The sequence below is a fragment of the Pelophylax lessonae genome, assembly GCF_965119305.1.
Source record: "Pelophylax lessonae genome assembly, chromosome: 7".
In the NCBI taxonomy this organism is placed as follows: domain Eukaryota; kingdom Metazoa; phylum Chordata; class Amphibia; order Anura; family Ranidae; genus Pelophylax; species Pelophylax lessonae.
Window position 1 is genome coordinate 286,042,494 of NC_138774.1, and position 23,690 is coordinate 286,066,183.

A 23,690-nucleotide genomic window follows, 5' to 3' on the forward strand; every position below is an offset into this window, starting at 1 on the left:
AGATTTTTTTTTTTAACGTGTAATGGCGTCGATCTGCGATTTTTTTCGGTACTGCGGCGGACAGATCGGACCCTTGACTGACATTTTTGACACTTTTGGGGTTACCAGTGACATTACTGCAGTAATCAGTGCTATACATATGCACTGTTACTGTAAAATGACACTGGCAGTGAAGGGGTTAACTTTTTTTTTGCGAGGGAGGGGTTATGTGTGTCCCTAGGGGCGTGATTCTAACTGTGATTGGCTGTAGCTTGAGGTGTAGGAACAGTGATCAACGGTCCTACATAGTAGAACCACTGTGCCCCTAGGGGCGTGATTCTAACTGTGATTGGCTGTAGCTTGAGGTGTAGGAACAGTGATCAACGGTCCTACATAGTAGAACCGTATGATCACTATTCTTACACAGGGGAGACTGACAGGCGGCTTGTTTACATTAGCCGCCTGCCTTTCTCCTGCTCTAACGGACGATCGCGAGTGACCGGCGAACATCGGGTCCGCCGGTCACACGCGCGGGGGGTCCGTGACCGCGCCTCTGGTGGCACGCGCTCGCTCCCTAGACCCTCACAGGCTAGCGACGTACACCTACGTCGCTTTGCCTGTGAGGGGCTGACTGCCGACGTAAATCGGCGTGCGGCGGTCGGCAAGCGGTTAAGAGAGTTATTGAGCACATATGAATTCGATTAATTTATTATATTTAACATAATTTAGAGTAGCGCTGACACATATATTTATTATCACTATAGAAGAAAATATACTCCCCTTCCTTCCACTTCCTCCCTCTGCGGCCCGCACCGTCACTTCCTGCTTGCGATGACTCCTGGGAGCTGAACGTCATCGCTCCCAGGAGTCAATGCGTCGTCACTTCCTTTGCAGGCGCGTCATTCCCGGCTAAACAGCTTCTGGGCAGGGCATTCTGGAACTCCGATGTCACCGTAGAGGACACTCCAGCTTCAGCTGCCCACACCTGAGATGGCAGCGCTGGGTAAGACATTTTCAAGGTAAGTATTTCTTCTTACAGGTAAGCGCGACCTGGGACAGTTCAGAGTCTATCCATTATGGAATGTACTAGCCCTGACGGTCCCGGGGGTATTTTTTTCTAAAAAACTTTTCCGAGGCCGGAACTCCACTTGAATATTGAACAATTTGCACAACTCTTTCATTACTGCTGACATAAAGTGTGTTGCTTAGTTAGAACCTCTTTGGGTATCCCAGTACGGGTAAACATGTGGAACAACTCTTTGACGATCGTCTTAGTGCCGGTTCACACTTGTGCGGTTTGCGAGATCGCATGTAATTCGGAGCGCACTGCTCCTTTATTACATGCGATCTTCTGTGCGGATGCGAGTTCAGCCACTTTGTATGGCTGAATTCGTAGCGCATTCTGCAGCAAACTCGCACATGAGGCTTTTTTTGAGCTGCATCAGAATCTGATCGCACAGTGGTTCACACTTGTGCGATGCGATTCTGTGTGAACTTGCAGATCGCACTGCGATATGCGATCGCAACTGGGGGTGTCGTCAACTTTTGACAATTGACACCCCCTGCGTATCGCATATGGCAGTGTGAACTGCCAGATGTGCGGATGCGATGCGGGATCATGCATCGCACAAGTGTGAACCGGCACTTAGAGGAATTTACACAGTTAGTCAGGTTGAAAAAAAGAAACATCTAGCTAAACCAATAAAGTAACAAAAAACAAAGAAAGAAAAGAAAACCCAACCATACAATCCCATATACACAATCCTATACCCGCAGTTGATCCAGAGGAAGGCAAAAAAACCTCAGCAAAGCATCATCCAATTTGCTACAGCAGGGAAACAAAATTCCTTCCTGATCCCCCGAGAGGCAATCAGATATTCCCTGGATCAACTTTACCTATAAATTTTAGTACCCGGTTATATTATGTACACCTAGGAAAGAGTCCAGGCCTTTTTTTAAGCACGGCTCTTACTGAGAAAAAAACCTTTTCATATTTGTTGACAAAATCTCTTTTCCACTAGACCTAAAGAGTGCCCCCTTGTCATCATTAAAGTGAATACCTCAACCCCAAGTTCACTATATGGACCCTTTATGTATTATTTACAGTATCTCACAAAAGTGAGTACACCCCTCACCAGAGCCGGCCCTACCATGGATCCCGGTGGGACCATGGGACCCAGGCGGCATTTAGAGAGGGGCGGCCCCCGGCCGCCTCTTCTCTTCTTTGGCTATCGCTAAAAAAAAAAAAAAAGGTCCGCGGCCGGCCTGACATGCACACTGCGCATGCGCCGCTGCTGCTCGGGAAAGCCCGTAAACATTCGGCTATTTCCGGGAATATGGGCTTTCCCGGGCGGCGGCGCATGCGCAGTGTGCATGTCAGGCCGGACGCGGACGTGTTGGCGCCGGGCGGCGCCATTTTTTAAATCCTAAGACGCCTTTAGAAAGAGGTAAGTGAGACTGCTCCACAGCCACACTACCTGCCATTATGCGGGGGGGGGCTGCAGGCATACTACAGAAGATGCAGTGCTGCGGGCATGGTACAAGCCCGCAGCACTGCATCTCCTGTAGTATGCCAGCAGCCCCACATTCTCTTGTACCATGCCCGCAGCCCCGCATTCTCCTGCACCATGCCCGCAGACCTGCATTCTCCTGTACCATGCCCACAGCACTGCATTCTCATACACCATGCCCGCAGCTCTGCATTCTCCTGTACCATGCCCACAGCCCCGCATTCTCCTGTACCATGCCCGCAGCCCCGCATTCTCCTGCACCATGCCCGCAGACCTGCATTCTCCTCTACCATGCCCACAGCACTGCATTCTCATGCACCATGCCCGCAGCTCTGCATTCTCCTGTACCATGCCCACAGCCCCGCATTCTCCTGCACCATGCCCGCAGCCCCGCATTCTCCTGCACCATGCCCGCAGCCCTGCATTCTCCTGCACCATGCCCGCAGCCCTGCATTCTCCTGTACCATGCCCGCAACCTTGCATTCTCCTGTACCATGCCTACAGCCCTGCATTCTTCTGTACCATGCCCGCAGCCCTGCATTCTACTGTACCATGCCAGCCACCCTGCATTCTTCTGTACCATGCCTACAGCCCTGAATTCTTCTGTACCGTGCCTACAGCCCTGCATTCTTCTGTACCATGCCCGCAGCACTGCATTCTCCTGTACCATGCCCGCAGCCCTGCATTCTCCTGTACCATGCCTACAGCCATGCATTCTCCTGTACCATGCCCGCAGGCTTGCATTCTCCTGTACCATGCCCGCAGGCTTGCATTCTCCTGTACCATGCCCGCAGCCCTGCATTCTCCTGTACCATGCCCGCAGCCTTGCATTCTCCTGTACCATGCCTACAGCCCTGCATTCTTCTGTACCATGCTTGCAGCTCTGCATTCTCCTGTACCATGCCTGCAGCCCTGCATTCTTCTGTACCATGCCTACAGCCCTGCATTCTTCTGTACCATGCCTACAGCCCTGCATTCTTCTGTACCATGCCTACAGCCCTGCATTCTCCTGTACCATGCCTGCAGCCCTGCATTCTCCTGTACCATGCCTGAAGCCCTGCATTCTACTGTACCATGCCTACAGCCCTGCATTCTACTGTACCATGCCTACAGCCCTGCATTCTTCTGTACCATGCCCGCAGCGAATGCGGGGCTGTGGGCATGGTGCAGGAGATGCAGGGGCTGCGGGCATGGTGCAGGAGATGCAGGGGCTGCGGGCATGGTGCAGGAGATACAGGGGCTGTGGGCATGGTGCAGGGGCTCTGGGCATAGTGCAAGGGATGCAGGGGCTGTGGGCATGGTGCAGGAGATGCAGGGGCTGCGGGAATGGTGCAGAAGATGCAGGGGCTGCGGGCATTGTGCAGGAAATGCAGGGGCTGCGGGCATGGTGCAGGGAATGCAGGGGCTGCGGGCATGGTGCAGGGGCTCTGGGTATAGTGCAAGAGATGCAGGGGCTGCAGACATGGTGCAGGAGATGCAGAGGCTGCGGGCATGGTGCTGGAGATGCAAGGGCTGCGGGCATGGTGCAGGGGTTGCGGGCATGGTGGAAGGGATGCAGGGGCTGCGGGCATGGTGCAGGGATGCGGGCATGGTTCAGGGGGTGCAGGGGCTGCGGGCAAGGTGCAGTGAATGCAGGGGCTCCGGACATGGTACAGTAGATACAGGGGCTTTGGACATGGTGCAGGAAATGCAGGGGCTGCAGGCATGGTGCAGGGAATGCAGGGGCTGCGGGCATGGTGCAGGGGCTCTGGGTATAGTGCAGGAGATGCAGGGGCTGCAGACATGGTGCAGGAGATGCAGAGGCTGCGGGCATGGTGCAGGAGATGCAAGGGCTGCGGGCATGGTGCAGGGGTTGCGGGCATGGTGGAAGGGATGCAGGGGCTGCGGGCATGGTGCAGGGCTGCGGGCATGGTTCAGGGGGTGCAGGGGCTGCGGGCAAGGTGCAGGGAATGCAGGGGCTCCGGACATGGTACAGTAGATACAGGGGCTTTGGACATGGTGCAGGAGATGCAGGGGCTGCAGGCATGGTGCAGGAGATGCAGTGGCTGTGGGCATGGCGCAGGAGATGCAGGAGATGTAGGGGCTGCGGATATGGTGCAGGAGATGCAAGGTTGCTGGCATGGTGCAGGAGATGCAGGGGCTGCGGGCATGGTGCAGGAGATGCAGGGGCTGCGGACATTTGGACAAAAGGCGCTTTACATTTAAAAATGGCGCTGCCCAGCGCCAACACATCACTGCGCATGCGACATCTGCACGGGAATAGCCGAACGTGTACGGGCCTTCCCAAGCGGCTATTTTTTTTTTCACGTGTTAGCAGCCCCAGGGCAGGGGGTACTTGCCGGCCTACCGGGAAATTTCCCGGTATCCCGGTAGGCCTGACCCTTGGGTTATCGCAACAGTTGCTAGTGGCAACGGCTGAGAAATCCCGCCAAGTAACGCCATGCTCTCCCAAGTAATGTACTGGAGTGTCAGTGAAGACGATAGTGTCTACTCTACAGTGATCAGTGAAAGTGTGCTGACAAGTCAAGTTAGCAACGGTAATTGCTATGGGCAACAAACTGACCTTTACCCAGGAAACAGTATGTGTTCTCAAGTAAGATGCAGGAGAGTTGATGAAGAAGAAATGCACTGTATTTTACAAAAGGACTGTCTGCTTTACAGTAATCGGTGTAAGTGTGGATGAGGAGAGTGGTGACCCGGGACTCAGGGATTGGTGCATGTTCACACTACATGTACTGTGAAGAAATGTGTTGACCGTGCAATTCATGACAGCGGGACAGTTTTCCTAAACAGTATGGGAGGTCAGTTGACTTGGGAAGAAAGAAGTGCAGCTGAGGCCCAGGTACAGACGGAAAGGACAGATGTGTGTGTGTGTCGGTGAGCGCAATCTGCTACTCAGTGACATTCATGCTGGCTAAGCAGAGTTGTAGGAGCAGTGAAGAGGTTAATGCACCGCGGGGGAAAGCGCGCATTGAAAAGATCTGCCTAACAGGTGGAGCCACCGCCAGAGAGTCAGCTAGTCTGGGGTTGCCAATCCGAGAGGAGGAAGAGAGCTGAGACATCACTTCCGCCTTCGGGTGTAGCTGAGGAGCAGACACGTGTGTGGAGGAGCAAGATGGCGGATGCTGGAGTGAGCCAGAGCGCAGGGGCTATCCCACGTGTTGGCGGGAGTGCCTGGAAAGTTGATGGAATCACCGAAGTCGGTCCTGTGGGACACAGGAGTTCAGTTGGTTCAGTTGGTGCCTACTGGGAGGCTGGCGCTGTGCAGCAGAGGAGACAAGGAGCATCTCAGGCTGGTATGTAGCCGATGCTGGAATGTGTCTATGCGGCTGCAGGCCTGGAGTCAGTGCGGACATTGCGGTGACTTGCCTGTGCAGGCGGTGCAGAGTGAATGTCAGCCCAGGAAGCTGAGTGTGAGCTGGAAGACAGGATTCACTCAGGAGTTGCTGGGATCCCTGTGGGCAGAGGACGGGGAGTGTTGAGAGTGCTGCTGGAGCCGGGACCAGTGGTGCAGACCTACACTGCCATATGCCAGACCAAGGAGACTCACACCTCGGAGGTGAAGTGTACCCAGATGGTACAGGCCGAGTCGCGGCCAGGAGGAGGGCCAGCAATACCTGCACAGGCAGAACCCATGACTTTCACTAAGGCAGAGGGGAACCAATGGGCCCCCCAGGAGAGAGGCATCCAGTGTGTCCAGTGGAGAGGAGGTCGGAGCCATTGATGTTGGGTCACCCAGCTTCCAGCATCAGTTCGGGTCCTTGGAAGAAGAAATAGATGTGTGGAAGTCGGAGGAAGAGACGGAGTGGGACTGGGAAGCAGATGAAAGGAGCAGCTCTGTAAGTCCCAGAGGAGACATGGAAGTCTGTGGTACGCATTCAGTGTGCCAAGAACTTGGGGTTCTGTGAGGCCTATGCTACAAGGTCCCAGATTTGTCCCCACCTTGTGCCTACAGCCGGGCTTGGGATAAGAACGAGTCCTTTGCCAAACTCTTTAGGAGAAAAGAGACCCAACTGGGAGAGGAAACAGGCAGACCCTCCCCTGGTTCTCAAGATGCCAGCGTCTTATTCAGAGGAAGGTGGCCTTGGAGTTTGGGTACGATTACCCCTACGCTCCCAGGGAGATTATGCAGGAGACAGAGGCCAAGAGAGAAGAGTGGTGTGACGAGGCAATTTGGGAGTTCCTATACATCCCCAAACCATATCGGAACAAGGAGAGGCCTGAGCTGTGGACCGCCTTTTGTTCTGTGAAGACGAATTGGAACTCAGGGCGGGCCATCTAGATCGTGTGGAGGTTCGCCGCCCAAAGGGAACAGGCCAGGCTTGGTCTATCCATGTCCAGGACTCTAAGGGGAAGGTTGTTTGGATCCCTCATCCCGATCACTATTGTTAACCACTTTACCACCAGAGGATTTTGCTGTCCTACGTCCAGGCCACTTTTGCGATTCGGCACTGTACGACTTTAACTGACAATTGCGCGGTCATGCAACGACGTACCCAAACGAAATTTACGTCCTTTTTTTCCCCACAAGCAGAGCTTTCTTTTGGTGGTATTTGATCACCTCTGCGCTTTTCATTTTTTGCGATATTAAAAAAAAAAATGCGACAATTTTGAAAAGATAACAATATTTTTCTACTTTGACAGTTAAAAAATATACAATATATTCAATTTTTGTCATATATTTAGGCCAAAATGTATTTAGCTACATGTCTTTGACAAAAAAATTCTCAATGAGCGTATTTTTAACCGCTTTAAGACCGGAAGATTTTACCCCATTCCTGACCAGGCCATATTTTGCGATTCGGCACTGCGTTACTTTAACGGACAATTGCGCGGTCGTGCGATGCTGTACCCAAATTAAATTTGTTCTTTTTTTTCCCCACAAATAGAGCTTTCTTTTGGTGGTATTTGATCACCTGTGCGATTTTTACTTTTTGCGCTATATACAAAAAAAAGAGCGACAATTTTGAAAATAATAACAATATTTTTCACATTCACGTTTTATATGAAATTCCCAAAAAAAAAAAATGTAAAAATCAATTTTTTTTAACATTTTAGGCCAATTTGTTTTCTGCTACCTATGTTTGGTAAATAAAATCGCAAAAAGCGTATTTTGATTGGTTTGCGCAAAAGTTATTGCGTTTACTAACTAAGGGAAAGATTTTTCTTTTTTTTTTAACGAGTAATGGCGGCGATCTGCTTTTTTTTTTTTTTTTTTTTTTTTTGCGGGACTGTGGCGGACAGATCGGACTCTTGACTGACATTTTTGACACTTTTGGGGGTACCAGTGACATTACTACAGTAATCAGTGCTATACATATGCACTGTTACTGTAAAAATTACACTGGCAGGGAAGGGGTTAATTTTTATTGGTGATCAAGGGGTTAATGTATGCCTGGTGCTTGCTAACGTGTGTGGGGGGAGGGGACTGTGTGACACAGGGACAGATCGCATGTTCAGCTATGCTGAACCCTGCAATCTGACCCTGCCTGTCACTTAGGAGATCCGCCCGCTTTGTTTACACAAGCGGGCAGATCTCCACACTCGATCCCCCGACGATCGGGGAAGAGCGGCTGTGATCACCGCCGCTCCTCCCCTGGCCCGACACCCGCTGTGACTGAATACAGCGGGAGCGAGCCTCCGGCGGCGCGCGCGCCGCCCACAAGGGGAGGAGTCCAGCGACGTAGGTCTACGTCGCTGGACGGAATCGAGCCACTTTGCCGCAGTAGTATCCATGTGAGCGGTCGGTAAGTGGTTAAGAGTGCAGGATCCCAGCCCTGTAGAGACATTGCTGTTACGAGGCTGGCTAGCCCAACAGTTCTTTGAGAAGAAAAGGGGCTGGAGAGCCCGAAGTTTCAGTTATGTTCAAAGTTCAAGTTGTTTTTGGGGTTAAAAACCCTATTCCCATGTTTCCCCATTTCCCTTCTATCCTTGCAAAAGGGATTGGGAGTCAGCAGAACTGCTACCACTGTGTAGTACCATCAAAAGAGGGTCGACCCTCTAACTCACAACAGTCCAGAGGACTTCATTAGTCACTAATGCCTCGTTTCCACTGATCGGATCGTTTTGGGTCGGTTCGGTACGCTAATTTGAGTGTTTCCATTATGAAAGTGGTCCATACAACCGAACCAAACCGCACCATTCCTGATCCTCCTTCAGATGTAGGGCCATAGGAAATGGTACGGTATGGTTAGGGCGGAGCTACTGGCATCACACGATAGATTCCACTGATTGGCGGACAGGAAAACTTCAATGCTCACGTCAAATGAGAGCTCAAAACAAACACCTCATTTGGTGTAAACCCAGCATGGCCCCTGGTGGCCCGACTTGCAGTGGAAACGCTCACCTGAATAGACCGGACCATTCTAACCCTTCCAAACTGTACCGCCCCGAACCGTTCCGCTCAGTGGAAACGAGGCATTAGTGTCATGCTTCAGTTGTTATCAGAAGCCATCCTTACCAAATGTTCTATCAAGATCCTTTGAGCCAATGGGCCAGGATCACTCATTGGAACATGTCAAGGGACACTTTGAGAAGAAACTTGGGCCAACGGGCCAGGAGCAAAGAGTACAGAAGAAGAGGGTTCCTTTACAAAGATACTTTATTCAAAGGACACTTTGTGAAGATCCTGTTGGGCCAGTGGGCCAGTTGAGAGACCTTTATGTGAATTACTGCCTCGAGGAGGAGGTAGTGACTCATGGTCTCTTCAGAGGAGGGATGCCAGTGTAGGGGACCCCTCGAAGAGATATACAAAACTCACAAGTTGGACAAGCTTGCTCAGGCTCCATCAATATTGCTTGTCGTCGCAGAAGAAGACGTGTTGCCTCGGTGTTACAGAAGGAAAGGACACTGTGAACACCAGTGGGGTGGACTCTGCATGTCTTTGTTCTGAACTTGTGGGTCTGACTATAATACAAAGAGAGTCAGTGTCCTAGTGTCGAGAAGGGACTGTGCTTATTATTTATTCCCCAAAATGATTCTTGGAGAGAATTGAAATGAAAGTGTGAAGCCTCGTACACACGCGTCGAAATTCGGCAGGGAATTTTCGTCCGACGACCAATCTGCCGATTTTCGGCTTGTTAGTATGATGCTTCCGACAACCGACTCCGACTTTTCGGCCGGCTCGGACTTTTATGTGCAGGCTATAAAATTTTTGTCCTCCGTCAAAACACGTCCGATTTTCGTGCAGTCAGTACAGATCGACAGGGAAAAATCTTATGAGCAAGACTGGGCATGGTCAGAGAAGAAAGAACACAAAGAAAGAAAACCAACACATGACATCAATTCTACTGTAGTAGAATTTTGTCGGTCGACAAAAGTCCAGTGCAGTCTAGGCACATTCCAACCAACAAAACGCCACTCTGGACAAAAGACGGACGACCAGTCGGCGGAAAATCGTTGCGTGTGTACGAGGCATTAGATAGTTAGCTTGGCACGGTCTAATTGTTACCTGTTTCAGGAATAACAATGGAACATAGAGTCAAGTGTGCCCTGAGAGGGCCGGGATTGAAGAGAATTTCTACAAGAATGTGCAGTTAGAGATAATATGGTGAGAAGGTCGCCTCTGAGGAGAGGACGGTCTCACTGGTGTAAGTAGCAATCCTTCGCTTTATGTGCAATGGGGTGCTGCGCTATTTGGCTATATTGCTGAACGGTGCAAAATGACTGTGCAAATGTTAACGTGGTGAATGTTCACAATGCATGGGAAAAATAATGAATAGAGTGCATGTGATGAATAAATAAATATGTAACACTACTCCCTTGGGAGCTGCTGGTTATGGGTTCCCCTGGGTTACCATTAGCAACAACATGACAGTTCAGCATTTTCAAAGTGTGTTGGCTCAGTCAGGAAACATTCTGGGAGCTTTGGTTTTTGTGTTTTTATTGAGAACTTGGATGGGAGAAGGGAATGAGTGGGATACTCCAACTTGCATGAATTATGCACAATTTGCTGGGACGACTAGAAAATACTGAGTGCGGCAAGGCCGCTGCTTCACCTTGTCAGTAGCAGTGAAGTAGTAGTTAATGAACTGTTTTTGATACGCTGTACTGTACTGCAGAACAATCTTCAGGGCCCTTCATGGCACCCCCTTTGTTCCTATTCTTCAGGGTTCTCTACAAGGCACCCCCTTTACTGTAATGCTTCCTGCGTGAGCTAGCTCCGTGATCCCCCTGATTTCATTGGAGTGGCCCCCCTTCCTGGCACCCCCTTTGTTCCTATTCTTCAGGGTTCTCTACACGGCACCCCCTTTACTGTAACGCTTCCTGCGTGAGCTAGCTCTGTGATCCCCCTGATTTCATTGGAGTGGCCCCCCTTCCTGGCACCCCCTTTGTTCCTATACTTCAGGGTTCTCTACACGGCACCCCCTTTACTGTAACGCTTCCTGCGTGAGCTAGCTCCTTGATCCCCCTGATTTCATTGGAGTGGCCCCCCTTCCTGGCACCCCCTTTGTTCCTATTCTTCAGGGTTCTCTACACGGCACCCCCTTTACTATAATGCTTCCTGCGTGAGCTAGCTCCTTGATCCCCCTGATTTCATTGGAGTGGCCCCCCTTTCTGGCACCCCCTTTGTTCCTATACTTCAGGGTTCTCTACACGGCACCCCCTTTACTGTAACGCTTCCTGCGTGGGCTAGCTCCTTGATCCCCCTGACTTCATTGGAGTGGCCCCCCTTCCTGGCACCCCCTTCCTGGCACCCCCTTTGTTCCTATTCTTCAGGGTTCTCTACACGGCACCCCCTTTCCTGTATCACTCTCTGTGTGAGCTGGCTCCTTGGTCCTCTGACTTCTTTGGAGTGGCCCCCCTTCCTGGGCCGACCCTTTGGAAAATCTCTTGGACACTGTTTTTCCCGAGAGACTCTGCCAGCAGCTCCGCTGGATCTTCTGCAGCTCAGCTCCACACCGGGTTCACTAGGCCGACTTGCCTAAGACCACCTTCCTCACACCTGCAGGAGGAGAGGCAGCCGTCCACCTCCTCCTGGGACTCTGTGCCTCCCGCCAAAGACGCCCTGTCGCATGTCCCCTCAGTATTTATGGTCAATCCCAGGATGCACTGCGGTGGTGCCTTCCCACTGGGACTGCCATAAAACCTGATGTGTCACTGGCTGGGTTTCCTCCACTGTCCAACGAGCTCCCTCATTGGATGCAGTGGGGACACTCCCTCAGACCCAGTGAATCACACCTAGAGACATGCAACGGGCAACCTAACAGATCAGGCACCCTAATGGGCAGAAGGAGCAATAGATGTGTTTGCCTAGCACCTACCTAGGAGGGTGCTACAAATAAATAATCAATACAAACCAAGAATAAATAACAATGTATAGATAAGGAAAATATAAAGGTGATATTAATGCGATCTTCTTCGCCTAAGGTGCGACGTGAATAAATCAAATAAAACAGCGGTGACTAGATCTGTCAAAGTGCAAAAGTGCTTTTACAGGTGACAACGGGTGCAAATAAATACCAATGCAAAAATAAATGAATAAATGTGCTGCAACAAAACAGTGACTGATGTCAGTAGCTGGATGAATAAAGGGGCTCAATCCGGTGACCACAATGCAACAAAGTGCAGATCTTCAGTGTGGGTGACACCTTTCAGTGTTCAAGCCGCTCGCCTTACTGCTATACAATTATAGCGTGAAATACAATTCCTTGGCTACGGCTTCACATATGCTGTAATACGTCCTCTCCAATCCTCGTCCTTAGATATTCTTATATATATTTTAATATATATATATATATATATATATATATATATATAAATATATAATTTTATATTTATTATTATATTTTATATTATTATATTATATTCTCAGATATTCTCCGTGTGGTATATGTAAAAAATAATATTGGAGGTCCACAGCATAATCCCTTTTAACCACTTCTGGACCGGAAGGATTTGCCCCCTTAATGACCAGGCCCTATTTTGCAATTCGGCACTGCGTTACTTTAACCACTTGCCGACCGCTGCAAGTAAATATACTGCGGCGGTCAGCCCCCACAGGCAAAGTGACGTATATATACGTCACTAGCCTGTGAGGCTCTGGGGAGCGAGCGCGCGCCGCCGGCGGCGTGCTCCCGCGCGGTCACGGACCCCCCCCCCCGCGCTTGTGACCGGCGGACCCGATGTCCGCCGCTCACTCGGCGATCGGCGGGGGAGAGGGAGAAAGGCAGGCGGCTAATGTAAACAAGCCGCCTGTCATTCTCGCCTGTGTAGAAACACTGATCATTCGGTTCTACTATGTAGGACCGTTGATCAGTGTAACTACAGCTAAAGCCACAGCCAATCACAGTTAGAATCACGCCCCTAGGGACACACATAGCCCCTCCCTCTCAAATAAAGTTAACCCCTTCACTGCCAGTGTAATTTTACAGTAACAGTGCATATGTATAGCACTGATTACTGTAGAAATGTCACTGGTAACCCCAAAAGTGTCAAAAATGTCAGTCAAGGGTCCGATCTGTCCGCCGCAATGTCGCAGTACCGCAAAAAAAAATCGCAGATCGCCGCCATTACGCGTTAAAAAAAAAACAACAAAAATGACAAAAATCTTTCCCTTTGTTAGTAAACGCGATAACTTTTGCGCAAACCAATCAAAATACGTTTTTTACCAAACATAGGTAGCATAAAACAAATTGACCGAAAATGTTAAAAAATTTTGATTTTTACATTTTTTTGGGGGGGGGAATTTCATATAAAAAAATGTGAAAAATATTGTTTTTTTTGCAAAATTGACGCTCTTTTTTTGTTTATAGCGCGTGATCAAAAAAATCGCACCGGTGATCAAATACCACCAAAAGAAAGCTCTGTTTGTGGGAAAAAAAGGATGTCAAATTCGTTTAGGTACAGCGTCGCACGACCGCACAATTGTCCGTTAAAGTCACGCAGTGCCGAATCGCAAAATACCCCCTGGTCGGAAAGGGGGTAAAATTTTCCGGGGCTTAAGTGGTTAACGGACAGTTGCGCGGTTGTGCGACGCTGCACCCAAATAAAATTAACGTCCTTTTTTCCCCACATATAAAGCTATTTTTTGGTGGTATTTGATCACCTGTGCGATTTTTATTTTTTGCTCTATAAACTAAAAAAGAGCGACAATTTAAAAAAATAAAAACAATGATTTTCACATTCTGCTATAGGAAATTCCCCAAAAAAAAAAAATTAAAATTTAAAAATCTATTTTTTTAACATTTTGGGCCAATTTGTTTCCGGCTACATATTTTTGGTAAAAATAAGAGTATTTTGATTGGTTTGCGCAAAAGTTATTGTGTCTACTAACTATGGGAAAGATTTATGTCATTTTTATTGTTTTTTTTTTTTTTACTAGTAATGGCGGCAATCTGCGTTTTTTTTTTTTTGCGGGATCACCGCCATTACTAGTAAAAAAAAAAAAAAAAACAATAAAAATGACATAAATCTTTCCCTTTGTTAGTAAATGCAATAACTTTTGCGCAAACCAATCAAAATACGCTTATTGCGATTTTTTTTTTTTTTTTTTTACCAAAAATATGCAGCAGAAAACAAATTGGCCTAAAACGTTAAAAAAAAATTTATTTTTCCTTTTTTTTTTTTGGGAATGTCCTATAGCAGAATGTGAAAAATATTGTTTTTTTTTTTTTTTTTTTCAAAATTGTCGCTCTTTTTTTGTTTATAACGCAAAAAATAAAAATAGCACAGGTGATCAAATACCACCAAAAGAAAGCTCTTTTTGTGGGAAAAAAAGGACGTCCATTTTATTTGGGTACAGTGCCGCACGACCGCGCAATTGTCCGTTTAAAAGAATGCAGTGCTGAATCGCAAAATAGGGCCTGGTCAGCAAGGGGGCAAATCCTTGCAGTCTTAAAGTGGTTAATGGTTGTGTGTTGAATTATTTGGAGGGGACAGCAAATTTACACTGTTATACAATCTGTACACTCACTACTTTACATTGTATCAAAGTGTCATTTCTTCAGTGTTGTCACATGAAAAGATAGAATAAAATATTTACAAAAATGTGAGGGGTGTACTCACTTTTGTGAAATATTGTATGTTCAGATTGGAAAGCCCATATGTTCATCGGGCATTGCAGAGATCTGTTTTACAGTAGTTGTAAACTCCTGAGTACTGTTTGTACCTATAGGTAGTAGCGGCTTTGTTTTTTTTTGGGGGGGGGGGGCGCAAAATGAAAAATGTAATAGGCATTGCTTCGTGGCAAAAAATTGCATAACTTTGAGGTCACACAGGTGTGAAAGGGGCCTTCAGTAATCAAGGCACAGTGCCTTGAAAAAGTATTCATAGTCACCTCTTCAAATAATCCACATTTTGCCCCATGCTATATATTCATATATTACCTATTCGTACAGGAATTGTCCCATGCTATATATTCATATATTACCTATTAGTACAGGAATTGCCCCATGCTATATATTCATATATTACCTATTAGTACAGGAATTGTCCCATGCAATATATTCATATATTACCTATTAGTACAGGAATTGTCCCATGCTATATATTCATATATTACCTATTAGTACAGGAATTGTCCCATGCAATATATTCATATATTACCTATTAGTACAGGAATTGTCCCATGCAATATATTCAGATATTCCCCATTAGTAATGGGGAATATCTGAATATATTGCATGGGGCAATTCCTGTACTAATGGGGAATATCTGAATATATTGCATGGGGCAATTCCTGTACTAATAGGTAATATATGGATATAAAGCATGGGGCAATTCCTATACTAATGGCCCATTAGTATAGGAATTGCCCCATGCTATATATTCATATATTACGTATTTGTACAGGAATTGTCCCATGCTATATATTCATATATTACCTATTAGTACAGGAATTGTCCCATGCTATATATTCATATATTACCTATAAGTACAGGAATTGTCCCATGCTATATATTCATATATAGTAATTAGTATATTAATAATGGGGAATATCTGAATATATTGCATAGGGCAATTCCTGTACTAATGGGGAATATCTGAATATATTGCATGGGGCAATTCCTGTACTAATAGGTAATAAGTAAGAAGACCTAGGCAGAAGTCCATCCATCCAAGTTTATCTGGTGTGCTTGCATTGGACAATTTTTGTACTAATGGGGAATATCTGAGAATATATTGCATGGGACAATTCCTGTACTAATAGGTAATATATGGATATAAAGCATGGGGCAATTCCTATACTAATGGCCCATTAGTATAGGAATTGCCCCATGCTATATATTCATATATTACGTATTAGTACAGGAATTGTCCCATGCTATATATTCAGATATTCCCCATTAGTACAGGAATTGTCCCATGCAATATATTCAGATATTCCCCATTAGTACAGGAATTGCCCCATGCAATATATTCAGATATTCCCCATTACTAATAGGAAGGCCGCCCATGCCATTTCTTCAGAGCTCTGTGCCATTACCAGCGGCTCCCACACTCATGCGCAGGAATAAAGTCACACAGGTCAGGCCAGTAGCACAGCCGGAGTCCGCAGACCCCGAAGGAAGACGGGGGAAGATGGATGCGGCCTCCAGCGGGGACAACGTGGGCTTCTTTTGCAGGTAAGTGTCACATAATGTGCTAGTATGCATTTACTTTGCAGGTAAACAAAAATCTTTTTTTTTTTCAAGACTTTATTTCCTTTTTTATCTGAACGGTCACATTAATTTATTGGCCTGGACTAGGCACTCATGCCAATAGCTTTCTGCCAGGGGAGCAATGTTGTTGGCCAATATAAATTCAACTTCTGGATGTGCTTTGCATCCAATGTCCATGTGGATGCTTTCTATCTGGGCTTGTACCCAAAAAGATAACCTGCCAGGATCATAAAAAAAATAATGGTAGCCACCACTGGCGTCTAATTTTGGAAGCTGCACCCCTTACTTTTTGCTTTACTGGTTAGTAAATCTCTAACCCAGCACTAATTTTCGGCCAATAAAATGAGCACTGCATTTATGAAGACCTGGAAAATAGAAAGGTCTGCTGAGCAAATGGCTGCGTTTTTGATGTAGCTCAACGTGTAGAGCGCTTATCTTGCAGCTTCGTGGTTGTGTGTTCAGATCTGTGTGCCGAAAACCTGTTTTTAGGTTTCATGAGTCACCAAATATTTTTCACTTGTTCTCATCATGTTGTATTTGGTATATAGTTCTATAGAGAAGATGTTTTGCTGGCTAGAGCCTGTGGAGCGTCATGTTGGTGTGCTGGCTTTGGATGCCAAAAGCCTTGGATTTCTTAGTTCAAATCTAATTTGGTAACAATAATGGAAAATTGTTACCAATACTTACCGTAATTTTCCTTTCCTGGCCAGTCCTCACGTCAGCACACCTGGGTTTGCTCCTCCTGCGAACCCTCAGGACCACCCTTATCCTAGCTTATAAAAGAGGGCCCTCCCATTCCCTCTTGTTCTGTATTTAGCGGTGACAGGCCACTTAGGGAGGGTTCCAAGGTTGTGCTGACGTGAGGACTGGCCAGGAAAGGAAAATTACGGTAAGTATTGGTAACAATGTTCCATTTTCCTGGCCAGCCCCACGTCAGCACACCTGGGATTTACCTAGCTATGTAGGGCGGGATAATGACATAAAAGAACAGTCCGTTTTAATGCTCTATGAATAGACTTTATTTCGTTTGTAAAGGTGCCGTCACTACTGCCGTTCCAAATCTTGTTGTATTGGTTGACATCACGTCCAAGTTATAGTGTCTGGCGAAGGTCCCACAGGAGCTCCAGCTGGCTGTCTTGCATATTTCCTCCACCGACACTTTGGCGAGTGCTGCCCATGAGGTCGCCACACCTCTAGTTGAGTGCGCACGTAATATTTATGGAGGAGCTAGGCCCTGTTGCTTGTATGCCAGGTTAATTGTCCTGGTAATCCAAGTCGATATGAGTCTTGCTGATGCAGCTTCCTCTCTTCTAGGACCTGCTGGCAGAATAAATAGGCCATCTGACTTTCGTATTTGCTGGGTGCGTTGTAGGTATGTCTCAAATAAGCTGACCATATCTAGTGGCCTCAGGTCTAGCTCATCTGTCTGTTCTGGTGGTTGTGTGAAACTTGGTAGGATCGATTCCCAATTTAAGTGGAAGTCCGAGACTACCTTAGATATTAAGGCTGGTGAGGGCCGCAGGATAACTTTGTCTGCCAGAACAAGACAAAATGGCTGTCTGCAAGAAAAGGCTGCTAGTTCAGAAACCCTTCTGGCTGATGTGATAGCTGTAAGAAAGGCTATTTTTGATGTTAAGAACCACAAGGGGCATGTCTCGGTGGGGACGAACGGAGGTTGGAGCAGGGCTTTTAGCACTATGCCCAAGTCCCAAGTTGGGAAGAGGTTCTTTCTCGGAGGCCGTATTCTCATTGTCGCTTTGAGGAATTGTCTTATTAGGGGTTCTTCTGCCCACCTGTGACCTGTGAATGCTGATAATGCAGACACTTGTACTTTGATTGTATTGTAGGCCAAGCCCACTTCTAGGGCTGTTTGCAAGAAGCTTAGTACATTCTTGATCTCTGGCATGGACGGGGAAAAGCCCCGTTCTGTAGCAAAGGTTACAAATCTCTCCCACACTCTTGTATATGTAGAATTTGTAGATGCCTTCCTTGCCCTCAATAATGTGGTGATTACTTCCTCGGAGAGTACCTGCGACCGCAATCTGGCCGATTCAAGAGCCAAGCCGCTAGTTGCAGCCTCCCTGGATTCTGATGTGTCCACTGTCCCTGTTTCAATAGGTCTTTCTTCAGGGGCAGCGCTATTGGCGGGGCTGCCGCCATCTGTAATAGCAATGGAAACCAGGGTCTTCGAGGCCAGAAGGGTAGTATGAGGATGGCATGTGTCCCCTCTTTTGCGATTTTCAATAATGTCTTCAAAATGAGTGGAAACGGAGGGAAGATGTATACTAGTGGGAACGTCCATGGAATTGAGAATGCATCTTGTGCTATCGCTTTCTGGTTCTTGAACCTTGTTACAAATTTTGGCAGCTGTGCATTCTCTGATGTTGCCATTAGATCCACAGAGGGTGTTCCCCATTCGGCGAAAATTGGTTCCAGGTAGCATCTGTTGACCGCCCACTCGCTGCTGGTAGGGAAATTCCGACTCAGCTGATCTGCAAGGATGTTCTGTCTGCCTGGAATGTAGATCGCTGTCAGGGCCTCCAGGCGTGTCTCGGCCCAGACAAAAATTCTGGTTGTCAATTGCAGTAAAGAGAGGCTTCTGGTTCCTCCTTGTCGGGCTATGTAGGAGACTGCCGTTTGATTGTCCAACCTTAGTTGGACTTGGGCTCCTTGAATCAAGTCTTCGAAAGCACGCAGGGCTAGGAAGGCTGCTTGCAACTCCAGGAGATTGGAGTGTCTTGTCTCGATTGTTTGCCATCTGCCCTGAATCTGCCTGCCGAGGCAGTGGGCCCCCCAGCCCCGGAGACTGGCATCCGAAGTTATTGTTATCCACTCCCCTGGGCTGAGGGGCATGCCTCGCAACAGGCTGTCCGGTGAACTCCACCATACTAGGTTCTGGCGGATTCGAGTTGGCAACCTGATCCTCTGATCTAAGGATGCGCCATCCCACTGACAAAGGAATGACGTCTGAAAAGCTCTTGCATGGAATCTTGCCCAAGGTACTGCAGGGGTCGCTGCCGTAAACATTCCTAGAAGTGTCATGCAGTCTCTTGCTGATAGTGCAGGAGCACTCATTATGCTGTCGATACAAGCCATCAGTTCGGCCACCTTGCGATTGGGTAAGAAGATCCGTCCCTTTTGTGTATCGAATATTAGGCCCAGGTACTCCATTCTTCGAGATGGTATTAATTGACTCTTTTGAGCATTCACCAGCCAACCAAAATTGGCGAGAATTTGTAATACTTGATCGCGATGTCGCGTTAATTCTGTAATTGATTGGGCTACCACCAGAATGTCGTCCAAGTAGTGGTAGATCCTTATCCTTTTTAGACGAATGTTTGCAATGGTGGCTAACAGAACCTTGGAGAAGACTCTGGGAGCCGTGCTGATTCCGAAAGGCAAGCATCTGAATTGATAATGGTCTTCTCCCAAAGTGAACCTCAGATACCTCTGGTGGTGTTTGTTGATTGGAATGTGCAGATATGCATCTGCGAGATCGATTGATATCATCCAATCGTCTGGCTGTATCACTGATATAATCGTATATATGGACTCCATCCTGAATCCCTGAGGTTCGATGAATAAGTTTAGCGATCTCAGATCCAGGACTGGCCTGAGGTCTCCCGATGCCTTGGGAACCAAGAATATTGGGGAATAAACGCCTCTTCCCTACTGTTGTGGCGGTACTGGTATGACTGCCTGTTTCTGACACAATTCTTCTACATATCCTATTAAAAATTCTTGCTTCTTTTGGTCCTGTGGCCATCTTGTCTGGACAAATATGTTCGGTGGTTTTTGCCGAAAGACTATCTTGTAGCCCGTCTTTATCGTACTTTGGACCCATTGGTCCTTGACTTCGTCCGTCCATACCCTCCAAAAGGCCGTCAGCCTGGCCCCCACCTGGAGGGGTCGGACGGATGCACCGTCAAAAAGACTTCTCGGCCTTCTTCGCCGTTTGCGCAGCTCGTGACTTTACACCCCTCAAAAAGGAGCTCTGCGTTCTTCTCGACCAGGCCTATATGATCTTGCCTCACGCGCTCTTCTGAAATCGGTCTGTCCTGGACGGAAGGATGGTTGTATCTTCTTTGCTCTCTGTGGTAAGAGTCCCGTCTTACCTCCCGTTGCGCGCTTAATTGCTTCCTCTAAGGTCTTTCCAAAAAGTATCTTACCGTTAAACGGAATATTGCAAAGTGCCTGTTTTGATGCACTGTCAGCCGCCCAGTGCCGCAGCCAGAGGGCTCTCTTTGCTGTCACCGAGTGCACCATAAGCCTCCCTAACAGCTTTACGAGGTCTATGGAGGCCTCCGCCAGGAAGGCTGCTGTCAGATTTAATTCCAAAGCTGTAACAATCCTGGCTCTCTCTACTCTTGAGTTAAGTGCGGTCTCCACATTCGTGACCCATACCTTAACGGCTCTGGAGATGGAGGCCAATGCTATGCTCGGGCGGCAGGCCATACCAGCAACCGAGTAGATCTTTTTAAGATCAGCATCCGCCCGTCGATCCATTGGGTCCCTGAAGGTTGCGGAGTCTTCTAAAGGAAGAGACATCTGCCTTGCCAAACGCTGTAGGGCTGCGTCTACCCCCGGCGGAGATTCCCAAAACTCGGCATCCACGGTCTTAAAAGGGTATAACTTAGAAAAACGATTCTGGGTGTTCGCTTTCTTCTCTGGTTTCCCCCATTCTTCTTCCAACAATTCTCGTATTTCTGTCATGAAAGGAAAAGCCGCTCCCTGCTTCTTCAGGGTCGGGAAATATCTCCTTACTTTTTCTGGTGGCTGGGAGTCTTGCTCCCACTCTATGGCTTCCTTTACCGCTGTGTCATATGGTTCTATGAACTGAAAATCAAACATATGTTCCTCTAGATCCTCTGATTCCGAAGAGGTTCCTGAAGAAATTTCCAGCACTGGCGGTGATCCCTTTCTGTACTCTGGGTTACTCCCTGTTTTAGGCCTGCTTCTAGGCGTACTTGTACTAGCCACCAGGTGTATGCTATCTGCCACGGCTTCGTGGATGTATTCTTTAATCTTGTTTGCCTCTGCCTCCTTGTCTGGGGCCACATCTTTAATGCACTCGGCACACAGGAGTTTTCCAGGAGCAGCAGGAGCCGTACAGGCCCAACATAAGCCCTCTGCGGGTCGACCTTTGGACCTCCTTGGCTCCATGTCTGGAGACTTACTAGCGTGCGACCTGCTCGGAGATTGAGGCGCCTGGCTAGAGCGTGGTTCAGGTGGAGGTGAACCAGATCGTTGGCGGGTCTTTTCCTTATGCGAATGCTTCTTTTTAGGGCTCTTGCTCCTAAAAGACAAACACCCTTTAAATATGGTGTATGCACTCTTTTCACCGTCTAGTCCCTCGTAGCCCCCTCCTACCTTTCCGACGATCTTCGTGCCTTCTGTGGCTGGCGAGCTCATGCTAAAAAAGAGGAACGTAAGATAAGCTTATTTCCTCCGTTTCCCCTCACCCTAACTTTCTCTAACTTAATAAAATCTAGATGAAATATGTTAAATACACAGAGATAAGAAAAATAAAAAGACACTTTTTTCTAGCTCCATCTCTTTTTTTTTTTTTTTTCATAAAAAGATACTGCTTACCTGTATAGAATAGACAGCACCAGCAGGTGGCAGCAGAGAGTAGACGAGCTTGAAAGGAAGAAACTGTCAAGTCTGGGAACCACTGGGTGGCAGCAGAGAGCTACTACAAGGCAGACAAGGATAGGAGAGAGAGAGTGAGTCATAGGAAGTAAACACAGCATATGGAACCTAGTTATCTCTCTGCACATGGACAGAAAATGAAATGGCTCTCTGCATCGCTGCCATTGTGGCTTCCCCTCTTATGCAGGGCGGTTGCTAGGCTACACCCACCGCCCAGAGCTCCACCTCCTCTGATATCACTGCCAGTGAATATATAAGCCAGGGAGAGCAGCCGGAGCATCCCTAATAGCTGCAAACAGGTGAGGGGAAACGAGCTGAGCACACCACAGCCTCTCCACCATACTATTAGGCTCTTTAAGCCATTCATGCCCGCAGCCCCGGCACTCAGGGCGTCCAGGGTTTTAAGAGGATTTACCTCTATCAGTCTGGACCTACCAATACCAGGAGAGGCTAAACCTGGGTGGGAAGGTTCGGCAGGGGGGGGATCCATTCTCACTTGTAGCTTGCTTCAGGTGGCCTGGAGACCAAAAAAAGGAGAACAAGAGGGAATGGGAGGGCCCTCTTTTATAAGCTAGGATAAGAGTGGTCCTGAGGGTTCGCAGGAGGAGCAAACCCAGGTGTGCTGACGTGGGGCTGGCCAGGAAAAAGTGTTTTATGTGCCACTAAATATGTTTCAATTGTTCTCATTGTGCCGTTTCAGTATATAGCTCTACAGAGCAGCAATACTGCTGATCAGAGCCTGTGGTGCGTGTTGTAAGTGTGCTGATGTTCACTGCATAAAGCCTTGGATTTGTTGGTTCGATTCCCTGATGAGGCAAAGCTTTTATGTTTCAACGGCTTAGAGAGCCTAGATCCATGATATAGGTCCACGAGCAACTATTACTGATATCTACTGGTTCTGTGGCGCAGTGTGTAGGCTCCTGAAGTTTGAACCAGTAGGTTGTGGGTTCAATTCCCACCAATGTCCAAAGATTGATGGCGGATGAAATTGTAAAGACCACAATGAAGTGGTCAGGACTTGATTGTGTTGGTGGTGCGGGCCACCAGTGGTTGGGGCGTGAGAGAGTCTGTGACCCTAAGCCTGGGGGCAGGAATACTGTGAAGGAAAAGGGCATGTTGCTAAAAAATATGAGTTTTATGGTAAAATGTAAAAAAAAGTGTATATTTGTCATCTTCCTTGGCCTTCCCCTTCGGCCTACTGGGGAGCTTTGGTCACCTCTTTTCATCACGTCCCCTTTGGCTTACTGGGGGTCTTTAGTCACCTGGTTCCATCATGTCCCCCTTTGGCCTACTGGGGGGCTTGGTCACCTGGTTTCATCACGTTCCCCCTTTGGCCTACTGGGGGGGGGGGGGGGGGGCTTTGGTCACCTGGTTCATCATGTCCCCTTTGGCCTACTGGGGGGCTTTAGTCACCTGGTTCCATCATGCCCCCCCTTGGCCTACTGGGGGTCTTTAGTCACCTGGTTCCATCATGTCCCCCTTTGGCCTTCTGGGGGTCTTTAGTCACCTGGTTCCATCATGTCCCCCTTGGCCTACTGGGGGTCTTTAGTCACCTGGTTTCATCATGTTCCCCTTTGGCCTACCTACTGGGGAGTTTTAGTTAGCTGGTTTCATCATGTCCCCCTTTGGCCTACTGGGGGGCTTTTTTAGTCACCTGGTTTCATCATGTCCCCCTTTGGCCTACTGGGGGGCTTTTTTAGTCACCTGGTTTCATCATGTCCCCTTTTGGCCTACTGGGGGGCTTTAGTCACCTGGTTCCATCATGTCCCCCTTTGGCCTACTGGGGGGCTTTATTTAGTCACCTGGTTCCATCATGTCCCCCTTTGGCCTACTGGGGGGCTTTAGTCACCTGGTTTCATCATGTCCCCCTTTGGCCTACTGGGGGGCTTTAGTCACCTGGTTCCATCATGTCCCCCTTTGGCCTACTGGGGGGCTTTAGTCACCTGGT

The 23,690-nt window shown here is 48.0% G+C and overlaps 1 protein-coding gene and 1 pseudogene across 2 annotated transcripts in view; both read right to left on the minus strand.

Annotated features, from left to right (window-relative positions):
* MPP1 (MAGUK p55 scaffold protein 1) overlaps window positions 1-23,690 on the minus strand; it is an 894,076-nt gene that overhangs the window by 750,103 nt on the left and 120,283 nt on the right. The gene's annotated exons all lie outside the window — the stretch shown is intronic.
* Window positions 20,016-21,502, minus strand: LOC309559859 (annotated as a pseudogene). Its single transcript has one exon. The product of its transcript is annotated as an uncharacterized misc_RNA (transcript).